The following is a 25,994-nucleotide window of genomic DNA, read 5'->3' as shown; positions in this document are numbered from 1 at the left end:
TGAGGGCTAGAGGCAGCCAAAAGTCATTTTCTCTCTCCCAGTTTAATGATTTCTGGTTGCTGCAGCTCGGCACTCCTGGGAGGAAGCGTGGGCAGCCTGCACTTAATGCTGCTCATTGTTCTGACTATTACAGTGCGAGGAAGGGAGGCAGAGGATCTATAAACGTATTTCACACAAGTACATGTGAAATAACCCAAATAAATCACCCTGTGAGCCTTTTTTTTTTTTAACAGCCAGCCTGCTACCTTTGACACCGGCCACAATTAGCACACTAACTTATTTACGTGCCATAAATCCACCGTGCACAAAGACCTGCTGTCCTGACTTTTCACCGCAAACCTGTGAGCTTTGGTTACATCAAGCTTCCCCCTTCCTTACAAAGAGTTTCAGTAGCTTGTGGTAGCGCAGAGGCGGATCACACAAGGGCTGCATTCTCCTCCCCGGCCACCCCTGGGCCGGTGCGAGGCGGTCTGCCCTGATGAGATCTGGGAATGGATCCCACACATGGATCCGGCTGGAAAAATGAGCTGCGCTGAGGGCTGGGGGTTAGGTCCCCCCGGAGGGATCGCCTCAACACCCCCCGCCCTGGCAGCTGCAAGGGAGCTTTCAATTTTAATCACAAATTATTTTCATGGCAGTCCACAGTAAAATGAAAACAAGCATCACAAGGCAAAGAGGCCTTGCTGGGGTTTAGAAGTTTCGTGCTACATCCTTCGGGGGTTCAGTTCCAGGAAAAGCAAACAAGCAGCTCAGATGAAGCAGACACAGCTCTAAGCGCTGTGAGCACAGGGTGCCACTGGCCCCTCATGCACTGCAGGACGTGCGAATGCTCAGCTGCACACATAGCACTTGGGCTGTGTCCATGTGTGGCTCATTAAACATTACCACACAGCACAGCACAGCCCTCCCTCTCACTGTCCCAGCAGGCAGATCTCCTGCAGACCATGCGTGCCAGGCCCTGGACACCAGTGGGTAGGCCAGGGCTACACTGTGCAATGGAAACCAAAACTAAGGTATGCTGGAGCCCGTGGCATGCAAATAGCTTGTTCAGGATAGCATAGACATGGGTGTGCAAACACCTGGCAGCGTGTCTGTGCTCCCATCCATACAGACTGCAGCTTGCCCTATGCTCTGGGTGCTACTTCCATCAGGTACCCACTCCTCTGGGGATAATGGGATACTTTTCAGCTCCTCAAACCACCACCCCAGGATCAACCCATGCCTTCACTCCTCCCATAGTCCCAAGAAAACAAATGGCTATGTTTTTCAGGTAGAGTAAAGGGGACGGATTTTTGCCCACATACCACGGCTGGATGAATGACTGAACATCCTCACTCACACACAGCCACAATCATTATGCACTGCTTGCAGGTCCCATTTATTCCACTTCAGTCGAAAGGAAATAACCTGTGGTTCAAATCATGCTGCCTGCTAGCCAAGAAAGGCATTAAGAATGGGTCATACTGAGCAGAGGAAGCAAAGGAGGCTGCTCTGGGCACTGCAGCAAACTCCCAGCCTCTTCCCAAGCAGAGAAGGGCAGAGGTGCCAAGTGGACCACCACTCCGTCTGCATTGTCCCCACTGACTGAAGTTTCCACCCACACAAAACCATACTCTAGGTGAATACATTCCATTTAAAAATTCCATCGCTTATTCCAACCAGATGAAAATGGAACATTTTGTACCAGATAATTTGGTCTGTATATTTTTATAAACAAAACTGTTTTGCAACAAGCGTGATCCTATCAAGGCCATTTGTATTAATAAAATGGTATTTTTGTAATAAAAATATTCTTTGGCAAAGTGTTCGCCTGACTTTATTAGCAACATTAAGAATCCTCTTGCATTTCCTTTTTTCTCAGCAGCTCACAAGGAGGTACGTTCAGAATTTCATTACTTGAAAATGAGGCAATAAATAAAATAAAAAATAAAGAGTAATTTGTACTCCAGTAATGGCTTCCTCTTCAAAGCTTCAGAGCAGTTTGGAAGAAAAAACAACAATCACAACAAAACAAAAAACCCAAAACCATGATTTAACCATCCCTCTTGTAATGCAGCTATTCCCTCTTTCTGTAGCTGGGAGAAACATCTCCTGAGAGAGCTTCTGCTCATTTCAGATGTCTGCATTGTGAGTGCCAAGATCCTGATTTACTACGGTTTATTGTGCTTAGACTCAGTAGATACAACAGGTACTCAGTGCTTGGACCAAGTGAGACACCGGCATCTCAGGTCAGCTCTCCTGGACTACTGGAAGCTGACGATGATCTGGGCCTGTGCTCACGCCCAGCCTCAGGCTTATACGGGAAGTCCAGCGCTCAGCAGGCAGGAGGCAGCACCCACTGCCTCACACCAGTCTTTTCCAAACACACTCAGGCTATTTTGTATGTTTTGTTAAGCAGGAAGAACCACGTTAACTGCTTGATCGACTCCACTCTTTTGTCCATTTACACTGTGTTCCCATTAGTCTACATTTAAAGATAAAGAAGAATTCTTAGTATTTAAGAACTTTTTAATGTCTTCTCATGCCAGAATTGGCAGACATCTCTGCGGCTACAGAAGAGGCAGGAAAGCAGGACTGGCTCTGTGGAAGAATTGTTTCTTTCATTTTCTTCCCACTTGAACGTGGCTGATATTGATTTTAAACCTTGTTGGCACTCTGCAATAAGAAGAGTGACAAATCTTCTTTCATCCAGAAAAGTATCAAATAGGTGTAGCTCCAATTTTAAAGCAGCCCCATCAAGTAATTTAGTTCCAAAAGGGATGATGGCTTTCCTGGCAGTGCGGGATTGGCCGTATCAGATGCAGCGGAGCACAGGATCACAAGTCTCGCTGCTTCATTCCATCAACGACCCGTTTCATCCTGTGCTCCAGGGGAAGATGAAAGGCCTCTGTAATGCATCCTAAGCTATAACCATATGGAAAAATCTTGTAGAATGTAAAAAGGATAAGCAAACACAGCCCTACAGAAATACTGGGACACTACAGCATTCATTTCTAAAATCCCAAAGAGATTAAAAGAGCAATTATACTGCCCTTAATTTCCTACAGTAGGGAAGCATTTTGCTGTTACATTCTATATGTGGTGATGATGAAGGCTTTTCAGCACACACACACACACACACACACAAAAAAAACCAACATAGGAGAGAATGCCTAGATACCTTAGTGCCCAAACCTGAGAAAACCCCAATTCTTAACTGCTACTGTTTGCTATGCAGGCAGGCAGGATCTGCCTGTACCTTCAATATTGTACAATAACAGTAACCATAAAGATTCAGAACGAGCACAAGGACCAGTGAGACCATTAATAATAGCAATAAATGCTGTTCTGCATGAGGAAAACACTTACCCAAGGAATAAAAAAAGTCATTTTAGAATACGTTATGTCCTCCATGAAATTCCCACTGCATTTGTACAATACGGTGGCAATTATGAAGCAGCTTCCCATCTCAGCAAACACCCCCTGCAATCAGACATTACTCAGGGCATCAGCTCCAAGCAGGGCTGCTTCTGCGCTGCAAACCCCCCACTGCCCTCAGTCGCACAGTTCTGCAGCTCATTCCTTCTCCTCTCAGGGGTAAATGCAATTCTGACCCTGCCTGCTGCTGGGGTTACTCCTTTGATGGAGAGCCCCCGGGCTGCTGTGCTGTGCTAAGTTGCTGTAGGATGTTACACAGCTCAGCACCCACTGTGTTGTGCAACGAGAGCCTACCCCCGGCAGGCAACTTAGGACTGTGTCAGACCGGCATGAAAACAAGCCTGGAAGCTAAAGGAGAGAAGATTAAAGCGAAGCAGCAGCATGTTTTTTAATTGTTCCTTAGAATTTCTAATCTAGTTAATGGCCCTTCCAACCCATCTTGTGTAAAGAAACGAGCATGTGGCATGTACTGAAGGAGGATCAACACTGACACACCAACAGATGCGCTTATTGGCACAAGAGACTGGATTAGTTTTTGGACCACGTCTTTCACTCACTTGCTAGCCAGCAGCAACTTGCTTTTTTGGAGGCAACAGGAGGGATCAAACAATCACTGCAGAGGGATATTAGTTCCCTGGCACTTAATCTTCTTCCATTACAGATTCTTTGCTCCAACAAGAGACAAGGCTGCCGTTCCTTCCCTCTGACTCACTGGCAATCCTTTATCCATCTCTGTTTTGCTGCTTTGGAGATTTTTTTGGCTGGAGTATGATCAGCTCAGGCTGCTCTATTATTCTTTGTCTCCAGATTTCCAACACTTGTTTCTCCTTCATCTCTGCTCCTCACAGTGGAAGCTTGAGAAGTTATCACAGTACTCCAAAGTAAAATACACCCAGCACCCAGCCTAACGCCGTGCTGTTTGGAAGCGAGTCCCTCGTGTTGCACAGTCCCAAGCACGTGTGGTGCCCGGCTGTCTGACGGGGGAGATAGCTGGTGGCTGACAGCATACATAGAGCATCAACTCCATTCTCTCCCCTCAGGAGACCCAACCACTGGTGACAGACAGAGCACTGCTGGTGGGAGGAAGACCAGAGAAACATAGTCTGGCTGAATGCTGGGTGGTTGGAGGGAATGAGTTGCAGAACTCCCAGGAGTTTTCTGGCCACTGGAGCTAATGTCTCAACAAACAGTATTTGAGGTATTCCTGGCTCACAGAGTCCCAGACCCAAATGTCATCCCATGGTTTTGGCTGGCTCCCCAGGAGGTGAGGACCCTCTATCCAAAAATGCAGGCATGAATGGCAGCAAAAGGCCTGTTATCCTTTCTGCAGCCAGAGCAGCGAGGCAGCAGTCCTCCACCAGCCCTGCAGATCCAAACCCCAGTTCAGCAGTGCAACAGGGGTGGTGGAGAGCACACATCTGATTCATGACTGCCAATAATAATGGTTCCCTATGAAGTTCAGAAATGTTTTCTTGTGCCAGCCGTAGCTAGCTATCTGCCTGGTAACCTGAAGGATTTGCAGTAGGCACCTGAAGGGAGCACTAGACTTCAGACTCCTTCTGGTGACTCACTGTGCTCACCTGGAGCTCCTCCTGCATTTGTACAAGGGGCAGCTTCGCATCTTAAGGTTGCGCAATGACGTGGACTGGAAAGCCCCAAAAAGCCAGTTCCTTCTTCACCAGGGATGCCACTCTCTAGAAATATAATAATATTCCCTCCCAGATCTCCCCGCCAAACACAAGTCCATCGGGAGGAGAGGATACGCTGGACAGTAAAATACTGTAACTGTCTGTTAATGCCATTTGGGATGCTGTTGAAAGAATTTTGGAACAAGCATGAGACTTTTTGGATGCTCAAACACTGAAGGAGTCAAAAAAATCATCTGTGTCCTACAGAGAAACATTTTAGAAAACAAAGCAATTGGCTTTGAGCAACATGATGTAACCTTGGTTTTTCCTCCCCTTATTGTAAGTGCATCTCTGGGTGTTTGCTTTTAAAGCTGTATCCATTAATAATGTGCCTTTATATTTATTTAGAGATATGTAAAACAAGGAGCGTTTATCCGTAGCCCCAGGCAACCCAACAATTTTAATATATAAACAGCTATATAAATGAACCTCATAATTGTCCAACAAAAGCTTCAGCAACAAAGAACCCCATCTGCGCGCCATCTCTTCTCAGGATGCTCAAAATTCAGCATCCACGAGGAATAAATAAGCTTTCCAAGGGAACCAGCTCAGGTTATTGCAGATCAAATGAAGGAACAAGGTGTTTGCCTTTTCTTAACTTAAAAAAGGAAAAAAAAAAAAACCCACACCCGCAAATGGAAAAACACGGGCCAGATTTTCAAGCAAGCTCGGCACATTGCCTGCTTAAATTATACTCACATGCAAGCGCATGCAAATGTGCCATTCCCCTGGTCATCTGCCTGAACTGCATCCACATTTTCCTCAAATGCCTCCTTTGAGCACAACATGACACGCATAAGCAGCCTCCCCAGCCGCTCAGAAATCAGAGCATGGGTGCACTGTGGAAGCAGAGGAAACACCTGCATTCCTCTGCAGCAAAAACGCAGCTGAAATAATGATGAGTCTGACAAAAGCCTGACTGAGCACAAAGGGCAGGGTGCTGGGACTGCAGAGCTGAGGGGCTCCACTAGCTCCTTGGTGGAGGAGGGGGGGGAAAATCATCATCCCCCTTATGCTTTTGCCTGCATTACAGATGGGGAAAAAAAAAACAGGTAAAAATAAGCAACCATTTTCAGCTTCTGCTGCAGTACTCAGATGGCACTAATCACCACTGCTGGACCATGCAGGGCTGCTGCACTCCCCTTCACTGTGTGTTACAGAACATTGGGAGGTGCAGCAAGGAGTGGCATAACATCTTTCTTTCAGCGAATGTGCCCCTGTATAGGGCCAGCCACTGCTTCAGGCTGTGCTCTGCACTCCTCTGGCAGGACAGGGCTGGGGGAGCTCTCTTTTCCCAGGGAGATGCCGCTAGCGTCCTGGCCCTGTATCCAGGAGAGCAGAGATCAACAAGAAGGCTCTTCCTCCATTTGAGAGCCTGTTTTCCTGTCTGGAGTTATAACAAAGTAACAAAGCACCACAAGAAAGTGGAGAATCCTTGTGAGCTTAGTCCAGACATCATGTTTTAATCCCCCTCCCTCCACCTACTCGATGCCAAAAGGAAAACGTAACAAACTCAGAAGGGTCCTTCCTGGTGCAAAGCCCTACTCCTCCCTTCTGGCCACCCCTCTGAGAGGAAAAGCCCCACAAAGATCTCCTTGGGATGAGGGGAGGATGGCTGCTTTGCCCCTCCAGCTCTCCTGGCATTCAGAGAGGAGCAGAGGCTCATGCTCTCCACTCAGACAAGTCCCCACTCAGAACAGCATCACAGCGCCTTGAGCTCGTCCCTGAGCACAACCCTTCAAGTCTGAACAGCTCTGCTGGCTCCTGCCTTGGGCAAGGTTTCAGTTTCCCTGTGGCTTGATGACGTGATTTGGGCAGGATTTATGAGACTTACAAAAAAGCACAATTAATTCTAATGGGCAATGGAGAAGATTTTTTTTTTTCCTTACTTGCTTTTCATTGCTGGCTTCTAGGACCAAAGCAATGAGTTGGCAAAAGCCAGCCATGTTGGCTGAAGCCTGAATTTTTAGCCAAAAAGCTTTGCTCCAAGTCTAGTTAAATTAATTTCCTAACGTTTTTAAAATATTTTCTTTTCTGTAAGATAACTGAGGAGCCATTGACATTGCAGCTGAATAGCATTCAAAATGCACACTCCGTGTCCTGTTGGCCAACCCCGTCTCTGCCAGATCTCCACAGCAGCTGCATCCATGAGGAAGAAGCAAAGGCTATGCCCCACATGGCAAGGAGAGGTGATGGAGAGGTAGAAACGTGCCTTCTAGCACAGTGGGAATGGGACACATGCAGGTACCCACCCTTGCTCAGGGAGTGGACGAACACAAACCCAAGGCGAAGGAGTACAACCTTCACTTGAAACCATGTACCCTGCAGAAGGCAAAACCTGGATCTCAGCTCTGCACATCCCCAGGTTCAATCACCAATAACTCACTGTTCTGGACTTGTTTTAGCTGTGTCATTTTGGGTAAGACAGGCTGCTGTTTGCTAGGTAAATCCAGCTGTCAGCAGGGATCACGCTGTGCTCTGCCACACACGTGTACATCCCCCTCACGTGTGCCCACGTGTATCCCATGGAAACTTTAACTCATTTTCTTACTCCAAAACAAAGACCGGACAGAAAGCACGTGGCTTGGTTTTACCTGCAGGGAAATGCTACAGCATCAGCAAATTCTGTGTGACAGGGCTGATTTCCTCACAAAGGCATGCTTTGCCCATGCTCAGCAGGCAGCATGAGGAGGGTGGCAGCCCACATGGGTTAGTTACTTGTTTCTTGCTACATTTCTGAAAATGAGAGGGAGAAGAAAAACAAAACCAAACACACACACACACACACACACACACACACACACACACACAGCTCTTCAGACTAGCACAAGAGGAAATGAAAAGGGAAACTTTGAGATTTCTCATCCCTGCAAAAAGCCCCGCAGCCGGTTGCAGCACTTTGTCATCACAACTGCTCGGCTTGCGGTCGGCAGCACTGCCATCCCATCAGGCCTTGCACCAGCCCAATCATTATATCAATAAGGAAGTACGATCACTTAACCACAAAGCCAGTTTCTTTTCTAAGCCCTCGTGTTGCCTCAGAAGGCTTTCAAATAAGATACTTTCCTGTTTTTGAAACCAGGCATCCGTATGGTTTGCAGGTTACTCAAACGACCTTATCACTTGAAACAACCCTTGCATGGATTTCAAAACTGCTTACTCCGGAGCTCCCTTCCCCTCTCCACACATATCTATTTACTCACAGGGATCCTTATTTACAGTGTCTTCTTGCCAAGTGCTGACAGAGAAGAAAAAGCCCTTGGTTACACATTAAACTTTATCACTGGGGCATTTGTGCCAGATCCGCGTCCAAGCACAGCTTGCTGACCAGCCTCACCTTTGGGCACGCCACAGGAAGGTGCCCACTGCACCACATTTACTGGGGCAGGGCTCCTCACCCTCACCTGGGCCCAACGGGCTGCTCAGAGAAAATGCAGGTCTATTTTCAGACAGCATGGTGAGCTCCCTGCAACACCATTAAAGGACGAATCACCAGGAGAAAGCAGGGCACAGAAAGGGCTGCCCATAGGAAAAATCCTAAAACCTAAAACTTACACAGCATGCAAGTGAAAACCAATTCATTTGCTGAAAAGGGGGAAATGAAGAGGACCGTGATACAAGACCAAGCTGTGCAGAAGATCTGGAAAACCCAGGAATTAGCTTCAAAATGCCTGTTTCGCACAGCAGCTTCAGAAAGATCTGCCAAACGTAACTGTTTCATTTGACAGTCATATTTTGGCTTAACTTCTGAGCTGGCTGGTGGCCATTACATATTGCACAATAAATGCCTGCAAAATTAATCATGAACTCCCTGTGTGGAACTCCCAGTGCTGCTCTCCTGAAGGGTACCTGCAGGCTTGTGGCTGCACTGCCAGCAGCTCTTCAGACATGCTCAATAATGGTTCAGCCAGCAAGGACAAACCCTCACGAAAACAGCCTGCAAACTTTACTCTTCCCCTCCTGCTCCTGCAATCTGCTGGCTGGGATGCTTACCTTTGCTTACACATCATGACATCCACATGATACCAGTGCACACAAGTGCTTATCAGAACCTCACACTCTGCAGCCTTTCTTGTCACAGTTAGCACTGAGGTAAGGAAAGTCAGATGTTCAAGGCCAAGGAAGGACCTAGAGTGCCCTCATGGTCAAATATGCTGACTTTTGCTCTAGCATGTGTACAAACATGGGTGGCACAATGTCCCCATGTTGCAGTACTGCGTGAGCGTGGTGCTCTCCCCACATTGCTGGCAAGAGAGCCCCAACTGCAGCAGCCTCAGACCTGCGGGAGCCTCCACATAGGAGCCTCCAGATCCAGGGTGCCAGCTCTCGCTGTGCTTCTAATTGAATTGCTCATTTAGGAAAAAAAAAAAAAAAAATAGGTGAATTGCATTCCTGCTATTTTAATTAGTTCCTCTTATTTCACACTCCTTGCCAAAGGACCAAATTGAATTGATCACACAAATACCCCAGTAAAATAACAAAGACACCAAGCAGGATTTTAAACATCTTCACAAAAGAGAAAAAATGCCTTTTCCTAACATTCCCCAAACCTATTTAATAGCAAAATGCAAAGGAATAAAATAAGGGTGATTAAAACCAGAGATAGCAAGCAGCACACATTTTATTGCTATGTTTTCTTACTTCTTTTTAACAAGGATAAAAATTAACTTGTGCAACCTCGGCCAGGAAGTAAGCGGATCTTTGAACTCTGCCATCTGGCTGGTGGGATGTGTGTATACGCCGCCCCGGGTTACAGGTTAATCCTGCCAGTTCTGGTTATTTGTGGAGGCAGCCGGCCTCTCGCAAGCTTTTTTAGTCGTTGTCACAGAGGAGATTTGCAGCTGAGCAAAAGACGACAACAGTTCTGGCTAATCCAAAATTGTCCTCTTCATTACAAGAGAAGATGTTGCAACACACATTGGCGACCCAGCCACATGCTGAGAGCGGTGCAGCCCAGCCCGCCGAGCTGCTGGGAGCCAGGCTGGAGCATGCCCAGCAGCTGGGAGCCCCACGTGATGACATCCAGCTCCATCTGGTGCTGCACTCCGGCCCCCCTGGGCACTTTTCCATCCAGCCTTGCAAGCAGCTGGATCAATTTACTCTAGCCTACGGTGTGCTGCGCAGGCACAGACTGAAATTATTACTCATGGAAATCCCCTCTGCTTCAGCGCTTTGAACGAGGCATCAGGTAGCTTTCAAGCTCCTGACAATTAGTAGCCTTTGGTTGAAGGAGAGCAGCATAAACATGCTGGAAGCTATGGGTTTCAAAACAGCTTGCTTAGCTTCTAGTAAATTAAAGGGAGTGGGCGGTTGAGGCACACAGTAATATTATCCAGCAGAGTGTGGTCTTCATTGACGTCACCGGACATTTTTTTTCTCTCCTTGTCTCTGTCTGCCTGCAAGAGGCATGGGGAGGTTAGCTTGGTGACGGCAGCGTGGCTCACACCGCCTAGAGCTGCCGGCTTTTCATCAAGGCCGGGCGCAGATGTTGCCATACTACAAATAGCAAGGAGAAAATACATGCAAGTCATTTCAGAGGAGGAAAAACTGCTGGAAACAGAAATCTTGCTGTATGTACTTCTCTTCATGTTGCATGATTAACTGCTCTGACTAAGACAACGCTCTTCCTGTGGCCAAGCACACATCCTCCTCTCAGATTTTGCTTGAAATAGCATATTTGAACATGACCCCTCCCCTGCAGCTACTGTGCTCATCCCAGCGTAGTATGTGGTGTCTGTGACTGTGTTTTCTCAGTGTCACAGATCTAGTTATTTTCTCTGAGCCCCCACACTTCAGGCTGCATTCATTTTACGAAAGCTACCAGCTTTGCACTGAAAGTATGCCAAGAAGTTCAGCAGAAAAAAATTGTAACGCTTACAGCAAACTTTTGGAAACATGAACTGTACATGAACATGTGCAGGGGTGTGCTTGCAATGTTTTCATGCACCGCTATTTGTACACTGCATAAAAGCTGCCTGGACAGCAATACAGGGATGCGCAACACTGGAGAAAAGTGTTGCAAGCAAGAAAACCAACCCACCCTAGGCCCAGAGATACCACACTGCCTACAGAATGCAACAGTGCAGCGCCTACATTTTCTGTGCAAAAAACTTTGAAACATAGAGCGTACTCAGGCCAGAAATTTTTCAGGTTCACAAAAGACAAAAGGGACTTTTTCACAACAAAAATGTGTACTAAAGCAGCTCTGCCAGATTCTGACTCAACACAGACACATACATACTTCTCAAAGTGGAAGATTTTTCCAGTAATCTAACGGACTGAATGAGCTCATCACAACCCACTGAGCAAGTTTTCTTAGTATTCCTTTCAAGCAAGGGAATAGCTTTGGTGTTTGCACTCATTTGACTTTTCCTCGCTTCCCAAAACTTTGTTCCTCTCATACACCACCCTTTCCATCAGGCTTCTTGTGCTAGAAGAGCCATTTTTTCCCCTGTGGGGCCACAGGACCTAAGCAAATATCATTGGGCCATTAAGAACCAGCTGCATTAATGAAACAACAGTGCAGGCACCGCTGCATTTCATTATCTCCAGGACAAGCGAGGGAAAAGAGAGTGTCTGAGGAACCCGAGATGTATGGTCATTCCCCACAACCCCACAGAGATGGACAGTAGGACACCATGCAGAAGGAAATGTGTGCAAGTGGAAGAACAAGTCCTGTGATAAATAAATTATATGATCTCTAACCTTGGCACCTTCTCCTTATCCTTCCATTTCCTGGTCTACCAATTTCCTTGTGACCATCCATGCAGCTGTGCGGCATTCTACCTGCTCTTCTGAGGAGCTTTTTGTGCTGCTTTCTAGAACTATGAAACTGAAATTTGCGGGTACACAAGTTGCTGCAAAGGTTTAGAGAAAGGTCTTGAACCAAGTCATGTTTGGGAGGGAAACTACAGTTACTATGTATGGCCACTGCCATAGACGTGGCCTTGCTGCAAACAGGGCACTCCTTGTACTCCGAATTGCAGATTTCTGCAGATAAGCATTGCACAACACCACTCTGCTCTGCAGAGAGGCTGCTGATGTCCCTCTGAGTGCCTTGTCTTTCAGGATTTGTTCTCAGCCTTTATCAGTGCATTTTAGGAAAAAAATAACACAAGGGATTAAGAGCTGCCCATAATTAGAACTCTGCAAGGCAGTGCCTTCAGGTTAATGAATGTTTTACCTCCAAGCTGGCACTTCTGAGCTGTAGCCACCAACCTACGCTCCCTTCCTTCTGCAAATGGAAAGTCCCTGTTGCTTTACGCAGTAGGAAAAGAAGTCCCTATGGACTTGTGGCATTGAGTGGCACAGTTTAGTGGGCATGGTGGTGATAGGTTGATGATTGGACTAGATGCTTTTCAGTAGTCTTTTCCAACCTTAATGATTCTATGACTTTGAAAGAAGAGCATTTGTGAATAAGTAACTGCTAAGCAATGCCTTTGCTTAAAAGAAAGCATTCTCTCATGGTCAGGCCTGACAGTAAAACCCAGGCTGCAGCCTATTTTTCCTTCACTATCTCACTGAGGCCAATGAGAGAAAACCCAGTGCCCTGTCTCATGGCATCAGTGTCCTGGCCGTGTGTGTTCAGAGCTCAGCTGCAGCCATAACGGTCCCAAGCATCATTTGCCCAACCCGTGAAGATGAGGTTGAAAGGAAATCCACAGGGCTTCTCCACTTCCCCTTTTCAGATGTGTTTTGAAATATGGTCAAGTCCTGGCCATGCAGATCTGCAGAGCTATCTTCAGCCACCATGCCATGTGAAAGCAGAGCTCAAGCTCAGGTTTTGTGTTCCAAGTAAGAATGAGAAAAATGTCCCAGCTTGTTCTGTTGAGCTGAAGCTGCCAATGTACAGTGGTTTCATGACACAGGACCCAATGGCAACTGCCAACTCATTTTGTGCTGGCCACTACCGAACAGCCACTGATCACCATAAGTCTGAGTCCACACCTTGCAGAGTTGGGAACAAGACCATCATGTGTAGCAGTGCTTGTCACCTCTAGATAAACATAAGTGGAAATGTTAAATGTTCCACGAGCCTGGCCCCTGGAAAGCATCCTTTGGGACTGCTTCTGGCAAACTCCAGTGAGGAGCACGCAGCTATGGAGGGCTGCATATCTTAGTCTGTAACCAGACTCTTCTTTACAGAAATGCCTTGGATTCTTATGGTCCTTGCTCTCCTTCTTCACAGAGCTTTCCAAGATGGTATTTCTGTGCCCAAATAAAGGTCAGGGTTCCTGCTCTGATAAATCAGGACTGGCTAGGGGCAGATTCAGCTGACAGTGTCATCTGATCCGTGCAGCTGTGCATAAACCCTGAACCAGTTCCCTTCTTATGTCCCTTTTGGGCCAGGCACGAAGCTTGGGGACATCTTTTAGTTCCTGAATTACAGCGCGCGTGCAGTAACGGCCATGCCATGCCCCTGCTTGGAGAGCTCATGTTTGTTATTTTCCAGACTTTGCATCATCTACAAACACACAGCTGGACCGCAGCTTCCGGTCACTGTGTCTACCATATGCAGCTGCTGGAATGAATGGAGGTACCATGAGCATATGGCTGCCCAACCCAAAAAATAAAGATAAAAGGAAGACGTTTGCATTTCCTCTTTTCTTGTCTTGCTAAATCCTTCCCTTCAAGAAATTATGCAAAGCTCTGCTAAAGCAGCGTTATACCTGCCACAAGTGCAGCAGACACAGCTGCTGGGGAGGTCACAGAGCCATCCCACATACTTGGGCACCTCCACACCATCCACAATGCCTTGAAAACTCCACAGTGATCCACAGAACAGAATGAAGCTTAGCTCCATCAGCCCAACACACAGCTTGCTTACCCAGAGGAATGCAGCCAGCAGTGCTCTGGTGCTTCTTATACTCCGCAGAAGCCTTCTCTGCCCTGCCACAGCCTCAGGAGTCCTACCAGTTCTGCAGGACAGCAGCTTCAGCCCATTGCCCACTGCATCCCTCCACCCCATGTCCCTCACATATCCCTGAGGGAACTGCCCAACTCAGCAGCACTGAATCATCACCAGCCATGGCTGCCCACCCCAGCAGGAAACTGCAGGGCCCAGACCTTGTGCAGGCATGCTGCTGTGTTCAGCTACCTTGATGTCACTGCCAGCTGAGACAAGCCCCACTACGGTCCTCCCAAAACCCCCCCACAATCCCTAGAAAGCTGCACTGCTTTGGCCAGAGAAATCTGCCCCAATGTTTCAGCTCTCTCTGCTACAGCACATCCCTCATAAGCCATGTGGGTCTACATACAAGAACCAGTGAAAAGTCCCAGAAACTCAGAAATTATAAAGACACAGTTTAAAAACAAAACAAAATCCTTAGAGCATGTCAGCACCTCTCTCAGCCATATATAAATTGCATCCGTATTTCACAAGTTTTGAAGAGCAGGAATATAACTTGTAAATCAGCAAATCTGGCCCTGAACGCATCCAAAACTCATGATCAAATGCTTCAGAGTATTTAAGATCCAGGCAACATCATTCTCCAAAGGGCTCCTTCATTTAAGTCAGTGAAAAGGTAGAAACTTCTACTGCAGAACAACAGAGGCCTTGGAAATCTGTGCGAGGAAAAACAACACGAAATGGAGACACCTACAAACAGTCTTCTCAGGACAAGCAGAATGAGAACAGCCTCCATTTTCTGTTCTTGGTGCTTAAGATGACCGCCATCTGATCCACAGATGAAAACTCCACAGCCCATGATGTACCAACTCCAGAAAAAACACCTGTGCCTTGCGATCATGCCACGTGCCTGTCCACCAGCACTCAGCCCTGGGATCTTGCCCTGTGCCTGTCCACCAGCACTCAGCACTGTGGCTGGAGACTGCAGGCCCAGTGCGGGCATAAGTCTGGCACACAGCATTAGGGCTGAGGGCCTGATATCCATACAGCACACAGGGGTTTTCTTTGGGCTAACTGCAGTATGGCTCTGCAGACAGTCAGTGTGATCCTGTAGAGCACCTTCCATTTTGTTCTCTTGCACATTGCATCCAGCCCGCGCACTCTGAGACCACTCCATGAGGTAACCCAAAGCTCCAGAGAGCATCCCCCAGTTGAACCAAGCTGGTAACAACAGCACATCCAGCTTATCCATCTGTCCTGGGCACACAAATGGAAGAGGAGAAAGGGCAAGTACAGGACAGAGCCACAGCACTAATGTTCACCATAACTAGTACAAGCATCCCAAGCAGCTCCAGGCATTCTGATGTCCTGCAGAATAAGTGCCCACTGCTCTCCCCACTGATGCTAACCCATGCACTTCCCTCCTCCACACAGTGCAGGAGGCACAAGTGAGAACACAGAGGGCAGGCTCCAACCTCATCTCTCAGCCAGCCCATCCTCCGTGAGGAGACAGCAGCCCAGGCAGCTCCAGCCAAGAGCTGCTGCTAGAAGGATAGGAAACTTTGCCATTGTAAAAGCAAGAGGTGATGGTTTGTGCTACAGCAAGGGGCTCATGACATTATAACACAATGGAAAGCATAGCAATAGAAGCGCAGCAGTGAAGTCCTAACCTGCAGCAAGTGAGAATATGCTCAAATGCAGCAGCTGTAGACACAGTAACAGAGGAAAGAATCTACTTACCCTTTGAAGGCCTCCGGAATGCAGGGACCTCCATCAAAATACTCTTTCCTCCCCTGCCAGCCTTTAAATGAGGTCTGGGAAGAGGTGGATCCTGGCTCCACTCCTTCTGGTTACTCAGATGCATTGTGTGCACCTGAGCTCCCCTGGGTTGGCCCTGCCTTCCCACCAGGTGCTCAATCACTGATTCAGTCTATGACTTAGCATTTCTGTTACAGAGGTCCAGAGTGGTTTCACCCCAACATGTGAGGTACAGCCATATCTCTAATAGCAGGTATGACATAGCTTGGGCATCCCTCTCCAAGACCAGCACCCAACCCACTGCTGTGAGATAACATCTGTGGGGTTGAGATGCCTGCAGGTAAGAGAGCACAAGGGTTAATTTTAAGGAGCCAGCAGTACCTAGTCTGAAGCATTACTGCAGGCACAGGAGCAGATCTCTGTGGTTAGACAACTGTCATAAGAATCATTCTCAAGTAAGGCTCAGATGAAAACAGAAGTGTCAATTTACAAAATCCAAATCAAGCAGCAGTTGCAGAAATTTATGGGTCTTGTCCATAAAGAACAGCAAAGATCCCAACACCTCTACCAATCTGGCACTTTCAGCCGGTAGCTGACCCATGCACCAAAATCTGATGCTCCGACTTATGCAGTTCTCCAGCTGTGGGCCCATTCATGTTTCCTAAGATGGGAGGGAAGGAGGATTTGGGATGACATGCTCACACTTTCTCTTCTAACCTAACATAGTCTTTAGAGCTTCTCTGTATTCCTGGCTCCTTTCCTCTTTCCATTTGGTGCTGTCCTGGGACAGCCCACACTGCCAGATACAAAAGGTTTCTCTTTTCCATTGCACTGCTGTCTGCCTGCTTAAGCCTGTGTGTGGTCAGTGCCCTCAGCAATGCTTCAACAGGGCAGCTGCAGTGAGAAATGTGTTGAGCTGAAGCAGGAGAGGAAACAGTGGTCAGGCAAGGGGCATAAATATTTAAGAAAATGCATCAAAGCTATGGAATGAGGATGAAAGGGATTAATGCTTGTTTTCAGAGATGTGCAAAACTTAACTAGCCATGTCTCTGGCTTTAGGGGGAAGAACAGAGATAGGAAGATAAAGACAAACACTTGTGACAGGGAAGGTGGTGCAAAACCAGGAAAGTGCCAAGCAGGAATGTTTTGAGTGCCACGAAAACAGCAGGGCCATGCCGAGCAGCCAGATGCCCAAGGAGTGTTATTTTTGGACAGCACAACTGACTTGGAGGGAAGTGTGACATTTACTGAGTCACCTCCACCACTTCCTGCAACACCTGGAGCTGACTCTAAAAGCTCTCATTTAGATACTGAGAACTCACTCACTACTCAGGCTCAAAATAACACAGTTTACTTTCATTTTTTTTTCTGCAAAGCTCTGCTGAAACCACGACGTGTGATGCAACAGCCTCCGGTGCAGATCCCACCGCTGTGTGCTGTTCACAATGAAAAAGTGATTTAACAGTCATCAGTCATCTGTGGCTTCTCCAGGAGGTAATCAGTGACATCTTACTGTGTCCTCCCTGGATCCAGCAACCAACTGTAAGAATTTCTATTTCGAAGCAGCCTGAATTGTGCTGCATCCTGAGCCTGGATTGAGCTTTTCTCCGTTTCCACTGACTGCAGTAAGCTGCAGCCTCCTCCACCCCAAGCACATGCAGCATTGCTGCAGCATGAGCTGAATCCGTTTTGAAGGACAGCTCTGAACTTCTCCACCTCCATGAAGAGTCGCTCAGTTCTCCAGAGTCCTGCCTGCCCCTGCCAGAGCCTTCCAAATGTGAGCAACATCTTCAAAGAGATTAAAAGAAAAGCCAATTTGAGTTTATATATATATGGTTTCAGATTTAATATATTCTTGCACATTTTCTTACACATATTCTTATACATCCAAAATTATACATCCATCTTATACATCAATGATAAATAGGACCCTGGGCAACCTGATCTAATGCTTGCACCAGTGGTTCGCAACCCTGCTGGTGACAAGGGATAGAGACTGGGATAGAGATCTTTGAGGTCCCTTTCAACCCAAGCCATTCCATGATTCTATGATTTCTTCTGCTTTTGCATATTCCCCTTCCTAGAGCTGTAAAACTCCAGTGGATTCACAGTGTATGAAAGCACTGAGGCTTTAATCCTCCCACTCCTGTTTTGCTGTTTAGTCTATTAATGCGAAAAGGACAGACCGTGTCCTTTTCACATTAATACCACCTTGGTATTATAGAAATTGCACAAGATTTCACATCCAATCCAGAAACATTTTCAGTGCTTCTGTCAAAAGCCAAAGCTGAATAACAACCATTTTGGCTTTACAAAGGTGTAATCGTTCATTAAGAGCAGTTCTGGTCACAGAAGATTCGCCACTTAAGCCCAAGTGCTTTCATTGTCAGGGCAGCTATTGAAACAACTGCTTGGACAGGATATGACATGAATGTTTAGTCTGTGTGGAAAAACAAGTAAAAAAAAAAAAAAACAACAACATTGAATCCTAGCTTCCGGAAAACAGCCAAGAGCTTTTTTTACTGTGTAGAAATGTCAAAGGTGAGGAAAGACTAGGCTTCCTCTAAGCAGAATGTCTCCTCGTGCACCACCCACCTGTGAAAGCAATGTGTGCAGGACTCTGGCCGCAGAGCCAGGCGAGCATCCTGCTAGCCTTCCTGCACCACCAGTGATGGATCTCACATGCCTTTTCCAAGTTCACCTCTCCCTGACCTTGTCTGCCCTGGGTCCAGGATCCTGCCCATGGGGAGCTGCTTGGATGCTGAATGAAGGGTATTTTTTCATTCTTTGTTTTTGCACTAGAGGGCCTGAGATCCACCTCCATTAAGCCAAGGTGTGAGAAGTTGGCCAGCCAACTGAGAGAAATGTTCCAGTGGAAACTGGACAACAGGAATTCTTCCTCAGAAATGAGTGCTTAGGTTCTGGGGATGCAAAATTTTACAGATGCTAAGTGAGGCTTGGCCATGGAAATGTGGAGAAAAGACAAAAACTACTCCTTTCATATGAAATATACAATTATCTCATGGGCAATTCCCCTTGAGAGTCAAGCAGGAATAAAGGCCCGGGACTAATGAGAGCTGCAGAACCATGCTGCTCAGCCCATGCATTCTGATTGCAACCCCCAGGGACCTGCTGAGGAGTGGCTCTGCAGCACTCATTGCAGTGCAATGAGAGATGAGTACACACTGAGCGAAGAGCAAACCCACTGGTGTGGAGACTTCATAAATGCTCCAGCTGCTCTGGAGCTCTCTGCAGAATCTAAATTTGAGTGGAGACTTGTTGTTTTAAATCTCCTGTTTGTTTCTTTCATCTGGGATATTGACTAAAAGGTGCAGAGAAATGGAGCACGGACAATAAATTATCTATTAAAAAAAAAAAAATCATTGCTGTGTGGAATCTCCAGGTCTTTGGAGGTTTCAGACAGGTGCACCACTGGACGTTCAGTGCTGAAAAATGAGGTTGGGCAGAAGACAACAAAATGATCTTCTTTCCAGCTGGACTTACTTTACAGCCTGTCAGTCTGCCACCCTAAATGAGAGAGAAAAAACATTTGTGATGTGGACCTGAGTTGAGATTTTCTGATCAACACTTTTTTTTTTACTCTTGCTGCTGGTAATCCTGGGAATTTTGTTCAGTCAGCCCTTGAAAACCCAGTTCGAGTTGTGAGGCTCAACAAGGTGAGAACTATGATGCATACTTGCGCTTCCTTTATTGCGGGCTTTGCTGGAAGAAGAGGCAAGCTGAACTTACACTGAGAGATGAGGTTGATCACTGGGGAGATGCAGAGGCAAGAAAGAAGAGAGTCTCTCAAGGAGCCTGCAGTGGGGCTACGGGGGCAAGGCTGGGTGCTCCAGATGGAAATCTCCCATGCTGGTAGGGAGCAGGATCCTGTGCACCACAGTGTTCTTCACAGAACTGCAAGAAATGATAATTTATAGTGAATCTTTCCTGATTAAAGAGCATAAAGCTCTGCAGTTAATCAAGCTGATTAAACGAATCAAACTTGTTAAGAATGGTTTTATCAAAACATTTACATTTCTGTAGAGCAGAGATTCATGTGTCTTTGCATTGCAAAGTACACAGGTTGCCATGAGAGGACTAGGAAGAGGACAGGGAACATTAACCATGTGAAACACCAAGCCTCCTCCACTGCCTCTCCCAGCATTCATTTAAACAAAGGAATTCCCTAGGCCATTAATTCTGTTACCCTGCAGGGTATCCTTTACCTTCTGGAAACAGAGACCTCACTTTCACAGCGTGAGGCCTTACTGACATGTAGGTACTTCACCTCCAGGCCAAAGTGCTGGAGAAAGTCCTGGGAGAGGAGAACCCTTTCCTGGCCCATGATGTCCCTCCATGGCATGCATCCAGGTGGACAGTGGCCTCTCCCCTCAGGTCTGAGACTATAGAAAAAATAACAAAGCAAACTTTTTTTGTAGCTTCAGTCCCAGCAGAGATAGGTCCAGTTAAGTTCTTGGTTGCCTAACTTCCAAATTTAGCCACTCAAACCTCAACTGTAACTCTAGAGACATATGCTACTGTGGAGTACCAAAACTACAGTTCCTCTGACACGTTACATCCTTCAGAGCAGGAGTGTTGAGGTCCCATGTACCCACACTGCTCCAGGGTGCACCACCAATGCGTCTCCCATAAGCTACCTCTGATGGGGCTGAGCTGGTCATGCTGTGCACAGACAGATCAAGTCGTGAGGGCTGGCCACAGGCTGAGCAAGCATCCAGAGGTTTCCTGCTGGAGAGAGAAAGTCATCTCTCACACCTATTTTAGGATCAGGGGAATAAAGTGTGGAGGTAGGTGGCTGCCTCCTGACTGGAGAGCAAGTCATGGTGACGGGACTTGGGCTGAACACCTCACTTCTAGGCAGCAACAATACAATGGTGCTCCCATATTCCCAGTGACACAGACACTGGTGGGCAACAAGCTGAGTCCAGGAGCTACAGCCACAGCAATGTCCTGCACATGGAGGACTTGAACATAGAGACCGCAGGAGCCAGACTAAAGCAGCAGTGGGAAAGTGCTTCCTTTTTCTCCCTAGGAGCATGTTCCAAGGGAAGATCTGCAGATTCAGCATCTTACAGCCAGTTCTGCTTAGGCAAAGACAAACTTGGCATGGGCACTCTATCTTCCTTGCCATATGCTCTATTCGTTCAAGAGTTGTTTTTCCTGCAGGGGAGGGTGGATTGGCAGGTATGGAAAGATATTCATTAAAATAACTTTGGCTGTTTCCTTGTGCTGGCCACCATCTCCAGTTTGATTTTTAATTCTCATGCTCAGAACAACCCTGGAACAAAGACAGTTCTCTGGGAGCATGACAGATACTTGCAGAAGGAGTGTCTGAAAGGCCACACTTCCCATGCAGCAGCTCATGGTGGCATATATCTAAAGAGAGTGGTAGAAACCAAGAGCCTGATAATAAAAGTCACACACATTATGAAACCAAACATATTGACATGCAGCGCAAGAAGCTGGCCTTCCGTAAAGTACCTTATCTGCTTCTGTGCAAACCACTTGCCTGGTTTTGCAACAACAGGTTTCTTGGAGAATGCTTGAACTAAATTACCTATTGCATTTTGCACTGCTTGTCAGATAAATGAGATCCTTTTCAATGGAAAGACAGACATTTGACTATTTTAGGTTCAAGGATTCTGGCCAATTTCTTCCCAAAAGTGGCTGGAGTTGAATAGCCAAAGAAAATGTATGCACTTAATGGGGCTTAAATGCTGCAGGGAACTGCACAGAGATGGACAGAAGCCTGAGGGGCAGCAACAATCTCCAGGACCAGGTCTTAATGCTCAGAGAAAGTGCCAGAGCTGCTGATAGCAGCCATTGTGAATGTATGTGCACGTTCTGTTCTTTAAATGTACATGTTATTTTCAGTTAAAAAGAAGCTCGCATTCATTGTCAAATTTCTATGATTGTTCTGCACCAAATGGCTTCTAGGTCTCTCCATAGGCTGTAGCTCATTTTCATTCATCTCTGCAAACAAAGCTTTAAAGGATTCAGATCTCAAAAAGAGAAAACTCAGCATGGCAGCCACAGGAAAACTGGGTGGATCAGATATTTCCTGCAGTTTCGGAACAGCTCCCAGTCCCCTTCTTATGGCAACACAAAAGGAGCTGCCTGGAGACCTCGTGCCTCTGCCTTTCCCTGCCTGGGAGGCCAGGTCCTCCTGTCAGCCCACTGTGTGCACCTCACCGCTGTGTTCAGTGCAGCTGTATATGGGAAGGAATCATTTCCCAGGCTGACGGAATATGAACCTAAAAGCATTTCTTTTTACAAAAGGATTGTTTTGGATTTAGTAATGAGGAAGGGAAGAATGACTGAGTTGTATATTCTTGTTATGATTTTAGTCTCATAAATGATCTTTCTGAGATGGGGGATCGAGAAGGAGAACAGCATCAAAAAAGCTCCCACCTGGAACACGGGCAATGCAAAGAAAAGTATTTGGAGAAATCTCTGAACAGAGAAAGCAATGGCAGGCACTCGCATGCCAAAGAAGACGCTGGCAAACTGGGCAGCATTCAGCAAAGAATAACAACAGAATCACTAAATAATTAAATAATTAAATATTAACATAATATTTATTATGATTTATAATATTTGTTATAAATAATAAATAACTAAATAACTAAATATTACAGTTTGAGTGACTAAATTCCGTAGAGGGTGATAAAATCATTTGATGCTGTCACCTTGAAGGGGAGTGTCCCTGTCATTTAGCAAGCATCTGGGTGCCCTTGGGAGCAGAGATGGGTTCTGTCCATAAGAGGGGCTTACCAGGGACCAGCGGTGGATGCAAGAGGTCCTCCTTCAAGAAGGGCCACTATTCAGGGTCTGGTCTTCTGGAAGAAGCTCCCAGCAATAGCTTAGGACACATGTTTCAAGTTCTTTCCTTTACTTTTCCCACAGATGTGAGGGAAAGAGAAATCCCACATTTCTCTTCATGCTTTACCATAGCTTGCCAGTACCAATCAGCTACCCAAAGGCACAGAGGCAGGATGCTATGGGCACACGTATTCTTTCCTTCTGGATCCATCCACAGAGCCTAAGTTTGCCATTCTGCCTCATGAGCACTGTCTGCAGTGAGAGTTGCATAATGCCTCCACTAATGACTGCTTTCCCTTACTTAGAGCTCTGACAAAGCTCAGCTGCTCATGCTGAGAAACTCTGTGCTGGAAGTGTGCCTCAGGCAGGCTCTTTTGGTAATTTTAAGCTAAAATAATTCAACTGTCTCCCAGAATAAGATTAGCAAGATATATGTTAGCTTGTTCTGTTCAAACAGAGAGATTAAGTGCTTCAGTCTTCAGAGACTGGCACTGACACTTAGCCAGGCAACCGGAATCTGCCTTTGTGACTGTTGGAAGCTTTCCCACCTGTGGCCAAGTTCAACCCATACTGCCATAGCACCAACATCTTCTTCTGACACTGTGGGCCAGCAAATCAAAATAGGAGGCACTATTTTCGGCATTCAATCCTGCAGCTAAAAGCAACTCTATCACAATGGCTATGCAAACGGGAGCTGCACTCAGATGGCAAGGGCAATTTTAAATCAAATATTTCCTAACTGCTGAGTGCCTGATCCCACAAACTTCTCATACTTTCAACCTGCCTTGGGTTTGTGTTATTTCCTCGATTTACAGGCAGCAAACTGAAATAAAGCTGCAGGAATGCCATGATGCATCCCGGCAGCCATGGGACTCACCAGCAGCACTGGCTCTTGTTTTCCCATGTTAATTCCACAGTGCCTGAAAAGCAGATGAACTGAATGCTGACAGACCATCAGCCTCTGCTGAGGGAGCTGGCAGGAGCGAGTCGTAGCCCTTGCGAGTGGGTTCCCCAAATATTTGCTGACAACAGAGAGCTCCCACATGGCAGAAACACCCAGAGCTATTGCATCTCTTCTTTTGCTGGAAGCATGGTATTCTGAGAGCATCTCCACCCTCTGCTCCAGCACTGCAGCATCCCCGTCAGTGTGGAAAAACAAATTCAAAGAGCTGCTGTTCCAGACCTGCAGCACGAGGCTGCAACACTTCTCCCAGCCTCTCGTCAGTGATTCAGCTGCCAGACTTGAACAAGTCTCCACTGAGCAGGTGCCTTCAGAGAATCCAGCCTCTGCCTCTCAGAAGTTTCTGTTGAGTGCTGAGATCTGAGGCTGTTGGTTTTTTTCTAAGGTTTCTTAGCTCAACCTTTTTTTCCCTGTGAAGAACAACCAAAGGCAAATTCCAGATATTTGCCAAATCTCAGGTCTCTGCTCCAAAGGCAGAAAGTGCTGGAGTTTCTCAACTGATCATTTTTAGAACATGTTTGAATATGAAGAAAAAAATTGTTTCTCTCATCTCTTTCTTAGAAGCAAGCAAAAACATTTTTGCTGAAGTTTCCCAAACACATTCAGCTGAAGAGAGATACTCAGAGCAGAACATGTCAACTCAGCAGTAAGCTGCTGGGGTTCCCAGGGGCTGTAGGCAAAGAAACATTTGGTCTTACAACAAGAAACAATGGGCCTTGAAAATAGATAGACACCACAGTCATCAGATACATGCAATTTAAACAGAATTTCTGTTGAGCCAGGAGCAGAGAGAACAAGATGCTGGGGATATGCTCTATGCAAGGAGGCCATGTACATGGTTTCATGCAAAAACAAACAAACAACAAAAAATCAAGCCCCATCGCTCTTTTCTACTCTCTATTCTCCCTCTCTGCATTGCTTCTACCATTCTCTCTTTCCATTCTCTCCCTTCCCATCTCACACCCATTTCCCCTCCTTTGGAGCAGGAATACCACAGCCCCACATGCTGATGGCGGGTGTGCAAGGCAAGGGCTGCAGCAGTGCCTCAACAAGCCCAGCCAGCAGCCTCGTGCCCCTTCCTCCTCTTGAGAGGTTCACACGGTTTGGTAGGCAAGCTTCCTGCCGCCTGCCCGGTCAGCTCTTTATTCATAGGCAAACTGCACTCCTCTGTTTGGCTTCCAGAGAAGAATAAGTATAAAAAGCTCTGAAAATCTTGCTGCTGAGCCAGCAGGAAACTCAAACTGCTCTGAGCATGGGAACCAATAGAACTGCAATGGCTAGCACAACAGGTATTGTTTGGGAGGAAATCCCTGCAGCAGGCACAGCTGCCTACACACACACACACGTGCATACATACATAACACATAGTACACATTATTTATCTATGTATATGCACAGTAAGGGCATGGAAAAGGGGAAGGCTGGGGAAGGGCCAGTGGGTTGAAGTGGGTTGATCAGCAGTATTCAAGAAAGACTAAGAGAACTGCTCAGCCAAGCCAAACAGCTGCCTTATTACCCAAATAACTGATCTGTTCACATCTGCACCGTATGGGACCTCATAGAACCATAGGATCATTAAGGTTGGAAAAGACCACTAAGACTATCAAGTCCAACCTCTAACCCATCCCCACCATGCCCACTAACCATGTCCCTCAGTGCCACATCTCCATGTTTTTTGAACACCTCCGGAGATGGTAACTCCACCACTTCCCTGGGCAGCCTGTGCCAATGCCTCACCGCTGTTTCTGAGAATAAATGCTTCCTAATATCCAACTTGAACCTCCCCTGGTATAACTTGAGCCATTCACTCTGGTCCTATTGCTCTTACCTGGGAGAAGAGGCCAACCTCTGTCTTGCTACAATGTCCCATCACGTAGTTGTAGAGAGTGATGAGGTCCCCTGAGCCTCCTCTTCTTCAGACTAAATGATAACAGTTCCCTCAGCCACTTCCCCTAAGTCTTCTGCTCCAAAGCCATCACAGGTTTGTTGCCCTTCCCTGGACACACTCCAGGGCCTCGATGCCTTTTTTTGTAATGAGGCCCAGAAAGTACCTCAAAGTAAGGTAATGGTAAGGTAGCGGTAAGGTAATGCTGGTCTTGGCCTCCTGACCTTGGTTCTTAACAGGTCTTGCTATGGGCCTGTTCTCATTTTTATCAGGAGTGAGTTCATGAAGCAAATCTCCCAGTTGTGACACTCAGCATGTTTTGATTTACATCAAGGAGCACAGTTTGTATCTGGATTCCTCTCAAATGAAATGAAAATGAAAGGTAGACTTCAGGAGAGCACCTCCTGCACTCCAGACACTAACAAGCACCCAGTCTTCAGGAACAGATACAAGTATCTGAAGTAAATCCGTGGTCCTCAGCACCAGTCATCTACTTCTATGGATCTGCTTCCACTGCACCACACTAACTTCTAACACAGATAGTGTCTACCTGCAAATATGTTGGAGAGGAGAGGAGAGGAGAGGAGAGGAGAG

The 25,994-nt window shown here is 46.7% G+C and overlaps 1 long non-coding RNA gene across 3 annotated transcripts in view; it reads right to left on the bottom strand.

Annotated features, from left to right (window-relative positions):
- Positions 1–641: 641 nt before the first annotated feature.
- LOC104909683 overlaps positions 642–25,994 on the bottom strand; it is a 54,044-nt gene continuing 28,691 nt past the window's right edge. Inside the window, exons 1-4 of one of the 3 annotated variants that reach the window (XR_792513.3) lie at positions 19,938–25,149; positions 19,462–19,626; positions 15,694–19,239; positions 642–5,227 (exon numbers count right to left, since the gene is read on the bottom strand). This is a non-coding gene — a long non-coding RNA (uncharacterized LOC104909683). Of the gene's footprint in view, positions 5,228–9,533; positions 10,602–15,693; positions 19,240–19,461; positions 19,627–19,937; positions 25,150–25,994 lie in introns of those variants that run through there. The other 2 variants (XR_004158869.1, XR_004158868.1) reach the window with 2 other exon arrangements.

The sequence above is a fragment of the Meleagris gallopavo genome, chromosome 2, assembly GCF_000146605.3.
Source record: "Meleagris gallopavo isolate NT-WF06-2002-E0010 breed Aviagen turkey brand Nicholas breeding stock chromosome 2, Turkey_5.1, whole genome shotgun sequence".
NCBI lineage: Eukaryota > Metazoa > Chordata > Aves > Galliformes > Phasianidae > Meleagris > Meleagris gallopavo.
This window is presented reverse-complemented; position numbering and strand designations above follow the sequence as displayed.